The sequence below is a fragment of the Taudactylus pleione genome, unplaced genomic scaffold (assembly GCF_031769625.1).
Source record: "Taudactylus pleione unplaced genomic scaffold, aTauple2 ptg000485l, whole genome shotgun sequence".
NCBI classification, from domain to species: domain Eukaryota; kingdom Metazoa; phylum Chordata; class Amphibia; order Anura; family Myobatrachidae; genus Taudactylus; species Taudactylus pleione.
This window is the reverse complement of record NW_028284887.1, coordinates 7,758,790-7,773,482: the sequence shown is the minus strand read 5'-3', so window position 1 is coordinate 7,773,482 and position 14,693 is coordinate 7,758,790. Positions and strand designations below refer to the sequence as shown.

The 14,693-nt window shown below is 43.7% G+C and overlaps 1 protein-coding gene across 2 annotated transcripts in view; it reads right to left on the bottom strand.

Moving 5' to 3' along the window:
- The window catches only part of PIMREG (PICALM interacting mitotic regulator), an 88,737-nt gene that overhangs the window by 39,419 nt on the left and 34,625 nt on the right, over window positions 1-14,693 (bottom strand). The window contains exon 1 of one of the 2 annotated variants that reach the window (XM_088449459.1): window positions 10,507-10,564. The exons of the other annotated variant lie outside the window; for it this stretch is intronic. The gene's annotated coding sequence lies outside the window, so the exon portion shown is untranslated. Of the gene's footprint in view, window positions 1-10,506; window positions 10,565-14,693 lie in introns of those variants that run through there. 2 annotated transcript variants of the gene reach the window in all.

Below are 14,693 nucleotides of genomic sequence, written 5' to 3'. Positions count from 1 at the left end.
TCCCCACCCCCAAAGGACAAATCAGACCCCATTTTTTTTTTTACCTCAGAATCTGGGGCCAAAATGAAAAAAAGTGGGGGCACAAGGATAAAAACGAGCAAAATAGGTTTCTTAGGGTGCTGTATGGATGGACTAGGTGTTTTTAGGATTGCAGGTGCATGCAGCAGGTGGATTTTTCCCTTTTTTTTTTAAAAGTGCACTTTAGAGACACAAAAATATCCTAGCACCCATTTTCAAGTACCCCAAATTTGACTAGACTGTTTATTTTAACCAAAAAAATACTGTTTTCTATCATTCTTCACTACTTTTACAAATATGCTTTTAGAAAGCATTTAACACAACTTAAGGACACACAGTACATTTATTAGGGCTAATAGTACACATCTGTAATGATTTCCAGTGTCAGAGGGGTCTATTTACTAAGCCATGGATGGAGATAATGTGAACGGAGATAAGGTACCAGCCAATCAGCTCCTAATTGCCATGTCACAGACCGAGGACCTGATTCAGAGCCGGATGCTATTTGCGCTCGCTCGTTCAGAAAAAGGGGCCGGCTATTTAAATTGAGCGCTCGCTCTTTGCGGTCTGTTACACCTCTATGTCTGAGAGAGCGAACAAAACATGCGCTCGCTATTTTGTAAAGATGCCCCCTGGCCGCTCGCATCCTACGTCATCTTCGCTATTTATTTGATTAATCGAGTACATCGAAAGGCGTCTGAACTGCTCGCAGTGCTTGTGGTTGGATTTTCCTACCTCAATCATGCGAACAGTTCAGGCTAAGAAACAACCAAGTGACGTGGTCGATGACGCTGCTTTGTTAATTATGCACACCCTTAAAACGCTCGTTTTGACCATTTGGCACGCCTGCGTTTGGATCTCCACTCCCTGTTTTCAAGCACCTTCCCCTGTTACCACCCACAAACGCCTCATCCTGTCACTCAAATTAGCAGGCACTCGCTATTTTGCGAGCGCTCGATTTCCGACCGCAATGACTGGTTGGCGCATGCACATTACGACCCATACGCATGCGCAGTTGTATGAACATCGCTCGGAGCGAATGAGCGGCCGCTTACGAGTGGCTCTGAATCAGGCCCTGTAAAATGACAGTTAGGAGCTGGTTGGCTGGCACCTCATCTCCGTTGATTTTATCTCCATCCAAGGCTTAGTAAATAGACCCCAGAGCATCTTATTTTGGGGTACAGACTGATTCCCCCAATGTATTCAGTACTTTCCACCTGTTATGCATTCGCCTATTTGCTTTTTTGCCTGTTCTGTAATTGAATTGGGTGAAACTCGGGGACGCGCATGCCGCGAATGCGCTCCCCAAACAGGCGAATGCAGCAGAAAGTACAACAGGTGAAAAGTCTTGGACTTTTCGCGGCTAATTGAATACGGGCCATAGTGTTACCTACCAGTCACCATGAAGGAATGCCCAACACATTTCTGATACCCTGCTGTCAAATCTGTACTGCAACTCTGTACATACAAAATCGTTTACAATCAGAATCAGGCCCATCATTTTGACATAAGGCACTCCATATTGGGGTAGGTCATCGACCAGCGTTGGTCAACAACTATCAATCTGATGGCTATGGTAAGTGTTTTCACCATTGATGGGAGGCCACTGATGGTAAACATCGGTGGTTGATCCTCGATGGTGAGTGCTTGACTTGCTATGCACATCCACCGTCTCGCCATGCACATCGACAAACCATAAGTGGTTTCTTACCGATGGTGGAAAACATCACATAAAATATTCCTTAAAAAATATAATGTATGGTGTGCCTTGATAATTTTAGCATCTTGTTCAGTGTGCTGTTACTGTAGCTATCACTTTGCTTCTAACCATTCGCAGGGACAAGACTTCTTGGAAGCTCTGTCCTGGAACCCTAAATATGAGAAATGAAAGTTGTAATTTATTACAGCATTCTGAGTTGGGACAATACCTTCACACCACAAACGCATTTTAAATGTGGTTTGTGGCATTTATGCCCCTTAAAAGAGTGACTGGCTGGGTGAACATGGTGATAGTGTATGCAGTAATAACAAAGAACAAACCAATACATGTGAGGAAAGCAATCAAGCAGATAGAGAGTAGACTCTGGGTTTAGGGTAAAGGTCCTCTCATTCACAGTACAGTAATTAGTAGCCAGTAAGGTGAAAACTGACTTGGGACTGCCCCCTTAGGCTGAGCTGGACACAATGCAAAGAGCTGCCCAGCTAGAAGTCAGGGCCTGATTCAGTGGAGGATGGAATTAAAACATTGCATTGTTGATGGTTACTGATGAGGGACGCTGAGCGGAAATTGCATGGATTGCAATTCTGATGGGCATTCGTGGACGGTAACTGGGGGGAGAGTCGGTGTTGGGGTCTGCGTCATAGGGCCAAATTCAATTAGCCACGAAAAGTGCCGTCTGGCGAAAAGTGGAATGAATTCGCCTCATTCGCCTTTTTTGACGCAATGTTTTCTCCATGCTCGTCCCCGCTTTTCGCCCTATTCAATTGTAAAACAGACGAAAACGCGGATAGGCGAATGTTTTACAAAGCGAAACTAGCGAAAAAGATATCTTTTTTGAGGGAAATCAGTCTGCACACCATAAAAAGGTTAGTGACCCTGGGAATCAATATAGAATAGTAGTAGTAGCCCTAATAAAAGTATTTAGTGAACTTACTTTGAGGCAAAGGGCTGTTATATGCATATTTGCATATGTGTGGAAAAATTATAGACAGCAATGTTTTTTCAGAAAAATAAGCACCGTAGTTAAATTTGGGGTACATGAAAATGGGTACTAGTATATTTTGATGTCTCCAAAATGAAGATTTCAAAAAACTTAAAAATACACCTGCTGCAGCTTCCTGCAATCTCAAAAACACCTGTCTCATCCATATAGCCCCCCCAAATACCAGGCCCCCCACTTTTTACCCATTTTCCAACACTTTTTAAATTTTCGTCCCAAAAATGACGTCATTTTTGGGGTGTTCTGGATCAAATCCCCACATTTCCACCCCAAAATAGTGATTTTGTACTTCCAATTTGCCTGCCAATATGTGGGGAAACTTTTTTGCCTCTTTTTCCATGTAAAGTTTTCGCTTAGGCGAAAACATCCAGGAATTGAATATGGAGTAAAGTAGAAAACTGGCTAAAAGCGCAAATCGGCGAAAACTTTTCTCCAAACGGCACTTTTCGCAGCTAATTGAATTCGGCTCATAGACACAGTTCCACTGGCATCGGCGACCATGTACCATCATACATTCTGAGCAACCAAAGGGTTGCTCTAATGTCCTATGGTCTGACCGATGAACGATCAATGGTGCGACTATTTGCACACCGACTGATTAGAGCTGCTGCTTGTGGATGTCTCAGTAGGAAGCCCATTGGCTGTGGCATTAGCATAAATTTACAGCAGCTGTTACTTCATCTCCGTCCACCTCTGAATCAGGTCCTCGGTCAGCAGCAGCCTCCAGGGGCAGGATCTGTAAATTTGAAGACTAACACTGTCTTGCTTATTGAAACTAAAGTGATAAAACACAGTGGTTGAAAACTAAGTGATAGCATAGTGATTATAATGCTAGATAATCACTGCTTGGGTTATTGAAATAGTTGGATTAGGCTTTATTGTACAGTAATATATTTACCACAAATTAATCAGTTTCAGAATTATTTATTATTATAGATGAACGTTTTGGTTTTACTCGGTTATGTTCGGATCTGAAAAACTTAATCATATTGGTATCCGGCTCTCACGTGTTTTGGATAGTCAATTAAAGAAATCCGAACTAAACCGAACTTGCGCTAATTTGGCAAAAAGAACCAAATCAAAACCAAACCACTCATCTCATTCTTTTTCTTATTATTATAATTTTGAGTGACTTAGGTCATATAGAGAATATTACTAAATTTATGTGAGTATTGTTAAAATCATTCCCAATGTCCTTCCCTTCTTCCACATAATGGGGTCAATTAAATTATGAGCGCGTTTGTAAAAGCAAACTCGAATATATCGCATGAATACACCCAACCAAGAAATGCAATATTCAATTAGAATGCTGATTTACAGGACTTGTGAGGTTTGGAATTGAATTGCAAATGCAATTTGCAGTGCAAATTCACCAGGAGAACGTCTAACAGGAACCAACTTGCTCCTAACTGAATCAACCCCAATGAATACCAACAATTAAAAGTGTACATAGTATTTGGGGATCTTGTGTTGATAAGGGTCTCACTTGTTTTTTTTCCCTATAGGACATAATAACAATAACAAGCCATATTTCTATAGAAAAAAAAAACAGTATATTTTGCAAGGGCACAGAAAGTAGTTACTCTTGGTTTAACCTACAAAGAGCAACATTGCAAAGTGGGGCCTGGTCACAAAACTGTGAAATAACATGGTCATTAGGGAGTAGGGTATGATCACTGTGCATAAATATATTCATGGTTCATACAAAAATGTTTTGCACCCTGTACAGTATCAGGTGTCTCCAGGAGATACCAAGTCACCCTTTAAGGATGGAAGAACATTCTTTTAATACCAGCTATGATAAGCGCCATTTACAGTATCAAGTGAAACTATGCAATGCAGTCAAATAAACGGTAATAGCAGACACTTTAAATAACTTCAAGATAGGATTGAATACAGTAACTTCCTGGCAAAACAGAAAATACAAGACAACAACCATGAACAATCGCATATGACTGTATGTTGATACAGACCAGTCAAAGTATGTCTTCTTGTTTTGTCTTGTTTTTACATTAGTTTGGAAACATAAATACAATAAATAAAACATAATCAGACATTAGAATGAAGACTTGAACTTGGGTGGATATGTTTCTTTTTCCGACATAAGTAACTATGGGGTAAAAGTAACAGTGTGCAGAGTCCAGACATTGGCGAGTCCCTGTGTGAGACTGCACGATGTGTTAAATTAGCAGTTAATTAACAGACAAAAATAAGGTTGATTTGTTAAATAACTGCTACTTTAAAACATCAGACAGTCTCACACGGGACTCGCCGATGTCTGAATGCCGTACCCTATTACATTTACCCCCATGCATCTGAATCTTAGATTCACGGGTTTGTGTGGAAGTGAATAACACCAAAGACTGGGTTGGGTATGGTATGTCGACAGTCATAATATTGACATTTATCATGTCAACACGAGAATGTCAACAAGGTCATAATGTCTACATTGACCACACCGACATTCATCATGCAGACAATGATGAAATGTCGACATATCCCAACGGCTTCTTCCATGTGACTGACTTCTGTGTCAGACCTCTGATCCCCCGCTCCCTCTAGTGCCTAACACTAACCCAGGCGGTGGATCGGCACAGGGCGAGTCTTAGCCCTGTTACGGCGCTGGTGACCAGTGCAGTGTGGATATATCCCATACACTTTCAGCTCCAATGTCTGAAGTATAAAAACTGCATGATTTTGTGAGGAAAATAGAAATACAATTTTAATACTTATGATTTTTGTCTAACCATGTGGCCAACTGGGTGGCTGGTCATCATCATGCTGTCATAATGATGGGCCTATTTTTATGTGGAGACCTGGGCCTGTAATTCCATGTGCCCCATTGTTAATCTAGCTCTGGTACAACGAACTGCACTGACCTCTCAGGGATGTTTGATGCCTTTGCAACAATCCTTCTCTGATTTGTGCCTCTCTTTAGTCATACCACTAATGTGTTTGGAATAGTCTATGGCATGGGTCTTTAACTGTGGCCCGTCAGACAGACTTTCATTGGCTGCTGCGCCCACTGCAGGAGATGGGCTGGAGCTCACTCATGAGCTCCGCCTTCCGGCTCCCACAGTGGGTGATGAGGGAGACATCATGACATCTCTCCCATAGTGTAGAGCGGGCCGGGAGGACGCCGGACGGAGGAGCGGACAATGGCAGGAGCTGGGATTGTGTTTTTTTTGTGTGTGCCTCTGTCCTATATATGTAAGGGGCACTGCATAAGGGTGGGGGCACTGCATAGAGGAGACTACCACAGAGGATGCAATATAAGGGGGACCACTACTGGGGGCACTGCATAGGAGACTACTACTGGGGGCATTATATAAGGGGCACTGCATAGGGGGGACTACTACTGGGGCACTATATAAGGGGCACTACTGGGGGCACTGCATAAGGGGGACTACTGGGGGCACTATATAAGTGACACTGAATGGGGGTACTACTTATGGGGGCACTGTATAATGGGGACCACTACTGGAGGGGCACTGTTATGGGACATAATTGTTTGAGGATGGGGCAACTATCTGACATAATTAATGGAGGAGGAGGGACAGTTATGGGCATAATTTTAAATTGTGGGAGGAGGGGGACCGTTCTGGTACCTAATTAAAATTGTAGGAGGGAGCAGTTATGGGACATAATTGTGTGAGGAGGAGGCAGAGTCTAAATACCGCAGTATAGCTTAGTGGCCCTCGGGCTTCGGTTCATTTTTTAATGTGGCCCACACTGTTTTAACATGCTGTAACAGATGACACAGACAGAGGGATATACTGTACATTGACAAAAGAATATACAAGTGACCATTCACTTATTTCACAATTATTGATTAATAGTTTTTTTTTATTTATTTTTTTTTTTTTATATGCTTTACAGATAATATGTAATCGTTCACATCAGTCCATGTATCAGTGAACCTTACAATGTATTCTGTATTCACTACAACAAGCACACACACTAGAGTGATTTCATCAAAAGCCAATTAACCTATCAGTATGTTTTTGGAGGAATCCCACAAAGGTAGAGTCCTGGTTTTATTTGAACCCATGACACCAGCACTGTGAGGTAGCAGGCTAGCAATTGCTGAAATAAGGCACATTCTGTTTATCTTGCAGCACTGGCTCTGTCACAAGATGCAGCTCAGCAAGGGGGATGTAGTCACATACCCGCACAGCAATGGTATCAAATCCACCTGCCTTACTCCTGTATTATATGCTGTATGCGCCACTATTACTCAGGAGTTGTGGCTTCACAGTGGTAGGTGTAAATGCAAAATTGACAATGCAAATTCAATCACAATATAATATATGGACAGACAGTACTATTAATAATTAGATTACATTTACCATTGTAAAGTAAATTAGATTAGAATGTAAGCTCTTACGAGCAGGGCCTCTACCCTCTTGTGCTTCTCCTTACTTTACTTTCACCAACTTCTTACCCCCCACCATGGCACCTAACACTTGGTTGCTTACGCTCTGTTGCATATCTAGGTGTTATAGTCACTTATGTATCAATGTATATTATCCATGTCCTTGTCCTATTTTTTACTGTAAGTCCGTTGTCAAATTATTTGTTTATGTACTTTATAAGGCGCTGCGGAACAATTGTGGCGCCATATAAATAAACGATAATAATTATAATAATTACACAAGAAAATTAAAGTATTAAATTCAAACCAATATATACATCCGTCACCTTCCCTTTTTAAAAGAACAAACGAGAATATGCTTTATTACTGAAGATCATCTGAAGATTAATATGAACATATTGCAGTAACTACACTACTGTGATATTAGCATAATTGGGAGGGACCCAATCAGCCAATCATCATCAGTTCATATTTTGCAGCTGGACTGGAGTCGAGGACCCCAAGTGATCAAACTCCAAATAGCAGCATACTGTATGTATATTTATTGTGGGGCACCCTTAAGCAGGCCATACAGCAGACCAACTTTTCTCCAACCATCCAACTGACTAAACGTCCAACTAAAACGCTGCCCCACACACCTTACCAACTTTTCAGAGACCAGCCAACCTGCCAACTTTTTCATCAGAACAACCAACTTCTCTCCAACTTGTGATGTCACAGAAGTAGATGGACAGTGGGAGTGATTCAGCTTAGGACAGAATTGCAAAGCTGCACGCAAGCAGCTTTGCAATTCTGTCCAAGCTAATATGCAAATGCAGCATGGTGGACAGCGCCAGGCTTTAGCTTACACAGACTGGCGGGCTTGCAAGGCCAGGAAACTGTCCATGGACGCAGCCCCTGGCCTTGCCATGGTGGCATGAGGCCGACATGCCACCATTTCCGGGGACGCTGGCCGACCCTGCACCGCCCCTTAAATGCCTCTGCCTGTCAATCAGACAGGACCTATCCTGCACATCCCCAGAACGGGTCTTGCGCATGCACAGATTCTTGATAACCGGGAAACTGCGTTCAGCATTACACATGAATCAACCCCAGTGTCTGTCTACTTCTGCATGTTTAAAATAAATAAGATAAGATGGGTGAGGTTAGGGTACAGAGAGAGAGGTCAAGAGGAGGTGGGTGAGGTTAGGGTGCAGTAATAGAGAGGGTGGGGGAGTGTATGGTAGTAGGGGGGAGGTGGGGAAGATTAGGGTGCAGTGATAGGTATGGGGGAGGTGCAGTGCAGCTTTGTACTGGAAGGTGGGGGGTCTGAGGTTCAGCACAGTTACAGTGCCTGGTGGAGCTGGCTGCGAGGTGAGACAGCGTATCAGCACTAGGCTGATGGCGGGTAGGGGGGTGCGGAGGGTGCAGGTGCCACCTGCAATGGGAGTTGGGATGATCGGAGGGTGCAAGTGCTGCCTGTACTGGGGTAGCTGTCTCCCTCTGCAGGGTCAGCTGCTGCCAGCACAAACAGCTCTTGGCTGGTGATATAGGCACTCACACCACTGACCTTCTGGCAGTTCTAGCGGTTCCTGAGCAAGGAGGCAGACAGACATCAGAAGAAGCGGTACCGGCGGTTCTCCGAGGGTCAAGGAAATGTGAGCGTGACAAGTAGGCGGACACTGTTGGCCAGTGTCCGTCTACTTATTGTTCAGTTGGGAGAAACTTTCCCCCTACACTAGAAAGATTAGTTAGGAAAAATCAAATGTTTGCTTTTCCTTACTAGTTGAAACAACGTTTTTTCGGTGTGTGGGAGCAAATGGCTGCTCCCACACACTAGACGATTATCATTCCAACCAGCCAACTTGTTGGCTGGTTGCAATGATATCTTCCTCTTGTATGGCCAGCATTAGGGCCTGATTTTGAGTTGGACACAATGTCAATTTCACAAAGTTAAGCATATTTTCATTATCTACGCATGCATCTAAGCCAAGCGTCCAGTGCTTCACAGCTGGGATTGAGACCAATGGTGTCTTGATTACATTATGTATTGCTAGATATTAGTCAACATGTAACCCTTTGTATTTATTAAGTGTATTTTAATTACCAGCAGGATGACCAGAGATTGACCCTTGAGGTAATTGCCAGCTGCAGGAGTAATTGTATGGGAAGATGCCACAAGTAAATATCTGTACTAATTGGATAACTTTTCAAATTTATAGTTTCTCTTCCCTGACCTGCTTGGAGACAGGTGGTCACACACATGTAGTGAGCTGCTCAGATCAGGGAACAGATGGGAAAGTCATAAAGTTTTGCATGGTAACTCTTGTTACTAAATTGTCAATGTTCACATGACTTGTTAAGCTACCCCCAAAATGCCTTGACGATCTGTGAAACATCACAGATTCTAATCCTATACCAAAGACCCCTCCAGTCATGTCAAAAGTCCATTTAGGAAGAATTAATAAATTAGGTAATATTATAAATTTTGAAATCCCCCTTCCCTATAATATAGTAACATCTCTTGTCCATTTGTTAGTAATGAGATGCTGTATTATATGATTCATATATACTACTCTGATGTACCCTTGCAAATATATAATATGTTTTAACTTTTCCTCCCTTCAGACAATTTGTCTAAACACGTTCTGGACAAAGGGCTATAAAACCCAAATTGCAAGGACACAGAAAGCCAAGGAATGGCCTGACAGCCAGATAGGGGTAAATACCATATCCAACAGGCAGAACTTGGTACAATTCTTGGGAGCCAGCCTGACATTGGGAAGTGCCCCATCTTCTTGCGTCACCCCGCAAACAGAATCATGTTAGTGAGACTTTTCATTATTTTTTTCATTTTTGTTTATAGAAAATTATTTGTGTAAGTCTATGCAAATTATTATTTGCATAGTCCATACGTTTGTATATCATTCTTATTTATTGTTTTTGTATATACTTTAAGCAATCTACTATATCTTTATGATATTAAATTAAATTTAATTAGATTGGTCACTGTGATTCTTATCAGATCCAAAAGTAAATCTGCTTTTTATTTTTGCTGAAAGGTTTGGAATATGTACTTGATTTGACAGGGCAAGTAATCATACTTAGTACTATATTCCAGCCATCTTGCAAATAAGAGCATATTACAACACTATATATATATATATATATATATATATATACAGTCCCAAAATCTGCCGGCACTCAAAATATACAATCACAGCTGGCCTTGGTGTCCATATCAGGTGATGACGTACATATACTCCAAAAATTGAAGATAGGCACTCAAGGCACATCATAAATGCAAAAAGCAAAGTGTATTGAAAACAAAGTTTCGGGGCACCAGCCCCTTCATCAGGACACACTGTAAAGACAATAAACAAACAGTGTACACTTACCCACATAAATACCCACCGGCACTCAGGTCAGCCAGCCACCGCCACGGGCCGCCTGCAGCCCACACCGATCACAGCCACTTCCGGGTTCCGCCTACCATTGTCACATGGCAACCGCTCAGCTTGCGGCTCAAGCACACATCCGGCTTGCGGTCCAACACCAAGTGACACGTCCGTCATGAGGGGCAATCAGCAGCAACGGGCAGCAGCACAGCTAACAGGTGCCGGCACTCAAGTCAGCCATCCAGCGCCACGCGCCGCCTGTGGCCCACGCCGATCACAGCCACTTCCGGGTTCCGCCTACCATTGTCACCTAGCAACTGCTCAGCTTGCGGCTCAAGCATACAATTCCGGCTTGCGGTCCAACACGAAGTGACGCGTCCGTCACGAGGAGCAGTCAGCAGCAACGGGCAGCAGCACAGCTAACAGGTGCCTGCAAACAAATACAATAATGTAAACAACAAAATATGTAAACATACAATACAAGAATAAAGATTATAGGAAACAAAAAACATTATTTAAACAAGAAAAAGAAAAAATTATGTTAGGACAAAAAGAATTACATTAGGCTGTTCCAGTTAATTTTTTCATTTAAACCTCTAGGCCAGCGGTTTTCAACTGGTGTGCCGTGGCACACTAGTGTGCCGTGGCCGGTTGTGAAGTGTGCCGCGGGGCTGTCAGAGCCACCGGGCACATTTTACTGTACTTCAGCATCCCGGGCCGCTGAGCTCCTCTGGGAGACTCAGGCGCGACCGGGTAGTGACCTGCAAAGATGCGGCGGCGTGACATCACAGGTCACGCACGCCGCATTGTCCACTGCCCTCCAGCCTGCTCTGCCAGCCAACGCCCTGCGCCAATCAGCCAGCCCGCGCTCTGTCCAGGCAGGCTCTGCAGCCTGCCTGGAAGCCCGCCCGCACGCGATCCTGCTGCAGTGTGAGTGACAAGGGGGGAAGAAATGTGGGTTTTGTGGGGACCAAACATTTTTTTCTTCTTCGTGGGTACCAGCCATAGTTTATTTTTTCGTGGGAACCAGTCATGTCATTTTTTTTTAGTGAGAACCTGCCATATGTTATCAAGCCATATATTTGCCTATTTAGTGGGGAACAATGTGTTTTGTTTTGTTTTTTGTTTCTGTGGGGCCAGGCATAGGTTTCTTTTTCTGTGGGGAGCAATTCTGTGGGGCGCAATGTGGTATGGTTGTTTTTTTTGTGGGGAGCAATGTGGGTTTTTTTTTCTGTTAGGCCAGCCAATGGGATTGTTTTATTCTTGTGGGGGCCAATGTAGTGTGTTTTTTATTCTTGTGGGGGCCAATGTAGTGTGTTTTGTTCCTGTGGGAACTAATGTAGTGTGTTTTTTCATAGTCTGCGCACACCGCATCGCCGGATAGTGTGCCTTGGCAATTTTAAAATCTTGTGTAGTGTGCCGCGAGTTAAAAAAGGTTGAAAATCACTGCTCTAGGTGCCACACAATCCAGCCTAAAGATCCAATACCAGGAGTGCCTTGCGGCATGTACTATGTGGGCCAGACCTCACGTAACTTCCGTGAGAGGATGGCCCTACATAGATCTGCCATCAAATTGGCCATTACTGGCCGTGCAATTGAGCAACCGGTAGCTAAACATTTCAAGAATAGTGGACATTCGTTGTCCACTCTTAAATATATGTTGATTGATCATATTCCTGAATCTTTACGTGGAGGGGACCGGTTAAAGGCACTCCTGGTATTGGAAGTTCGCTGGATCTTTAGGCTGGATTGTGTGGCGCCTAGAGGTTTAAATGAAAAAATTAACTGGAACAGCCTAATGTAATTCTTTTTGTCCTAACATAGTTTTTTTCTTTTTCTTGTTTTAATAATGTTTTTTGTTTCCTCTAATCTTGATTCTTTTATTGTATGTTTACATATTTTGTTGTTTACATTATTGTATTTGTTTGCAGGCACCTGTGCTGCTGCCCGTTGCTGCTGACTGCTCCTCATGACGGACGCGTCACTTCGTGTTGGACCGCAAGCCGGATGTATGCTTGAGCCGCAAGCTGAGCGGTTGCTAGGTGACAATGGTAGGCGGAAACCGGAAGTGGCTGTGATCGGCGTGGTCCGCAGGCGGCACGTGGTGGTGGCTGGCTGACCTGAGTGCCGGTGGGTATTTATGTGGGTAAGTGTACACTGTTTGTTTATTGTCTTCACAGTGTGTCCTGACGAAGGGGCTGGTGCCCCGAAATGTTGTTTTCAATAGACTTTGCTTTTTGCATTTATGATGTGCCTTGAGTGCCTATCTTCTTTTTTAGAGTATATATATATATACACAGCGGGTAAAATAAGTATTGAACACATCAACATTTTTCTCAGTATTGTAACGGGGCTATTGTAATGAAATTTTCACCAAATGGCAGCAACAACTCATGCAATACACACATGCAAAGAAATCAAACCATAAATGTCCATAAATTAAGTTATGTGTAATACTGTCAAAATGACACAAGAAAAAAGTATTGAACATGCTTACTTACATTTATTTAATACTTTGTACAAAATCCTTTGATGGTAATGACAGCTTCAAGATGCCTTCTGTATGGAGAAACTAGTCGCATGCATTGTTCAGGTGTGATTTTGGGTATGCAGTTATGAGACCGGCGGACGCATTCTTGCCGGTCTCAATACTGACAGCATAATCCCGACAAGGGATCTAACATAGGCGTCAAAATGCCGACACCTATGTTAATCCCGACGCCGGGACCCCGACAGGACGCCGGACCGATTGTCCAATGCCGGGGGTAAGTATGTATGTAGCCGGGGATAGGAGGATTAGGTTTAGGGCACCCCGGGGGGACTTAGGGTTAGGCACCCCCCGGGAGGGTTAGGCTAGGGATAGGGGGGTTAGGTTTAGGCACTAGGGGGGGGAGGTTAGGGTTAGGCACCCCCTGGGAGGATTAGGTTTAGGGTGCAGGGGGGGGGGTGTTAGGTTTAGGCGCTTATGAGGGAGGGGTAGGGTTAGGCACTAGGGGGCGAGGTTACAGTTAGGCACACCTAAAGGTGGGTTAAGGGGTGGGGAGAGGGTTAGGAATACTTAACTTACTTCCGCTGTCGGGATCTTGTGCATCGGACTGCCGGAGTCAGGATTTGAACCGCCGGGCTGCCGTATTACCCATTCCGTGATTTTGGCCCATTCTTCCACACAAACAGTCTTCGGTGTAAATTTACTAAAGTTCGATTTGGCATTTTGAGTGATTTGATTTGCGATTTTCATTCGATTTTGCTTTTGGGTATTTACTAAAAGCCAAATCGAATGTAAAAGCTAATTTCAAATGAATTTTAGTCAAATCAGCCTCAAATCGAACATCAGGAAAACATTGGTACTTTTACATAGCCCAACACACAAAACCCTTATGTGTATCATTCGATATGAAATCGACCTCAAAATCGACTTCAAATCGAACTTCAAATCACCAAATGAATAGACCTGCTTCTTGCTTTCGATTTGAGCATGAGCAGGTCGGATTGACACAGATAGATGCAGATATCAGTGAGATGCCTGCATGTATCTGACTGTAAAAAGCAAATAATGAGTTAAATGTAAAAAAAAATTGACGTGAGGTCCACCCCCAAAACAGAACCAGCCCCGGACTTTGCAAACCCAGTCCTGGTTGACTAAGTACAGGGAAAAAATGGCTTAGGGTCTTCCTCTACTTAGTTCAACCAGCACTGGGCTATGGGAACCAGTCCTGTTTCTGGAATTACAGGGAAAAATTTGCGTAGGGTCTCCCTGTAATTCACAGAACCAGCCCTGGACCCTTTCTAACGGGGACTGATGCCACAGCCAGGGGAGCCCTATCACCGGGCCCCCCCAGCCGCAGCATCAGCCCTGACCGCTAGTCAGCCCAGGCCAGGGATCCCTGGGGAGTTGGAGACCCCTCCAATAAAGGGGTATCCCTCTCCAGGGCACCCCTAGCCTAGGCTGATAGCCCAGGGCTATCCACGCCACCCCTGGGTGGTGGGTGGCGGGTTGATTGTATTAGTTTAGTATAAAAATAGAAGAATAAAAACATTGTCTTTACAGTAGAACTGTAGGTCCCAGCAAGCCTCCCCTGCATGCAGGTACTTGGAGAACCACAAGTACCAGCATGCGGGGCATTAAGGGCCCACTGGGACCTGTAGTGCACCTGTTAAGAAATGTTGAAAAAAATACACACACACCTTACACAGTATAAGTTT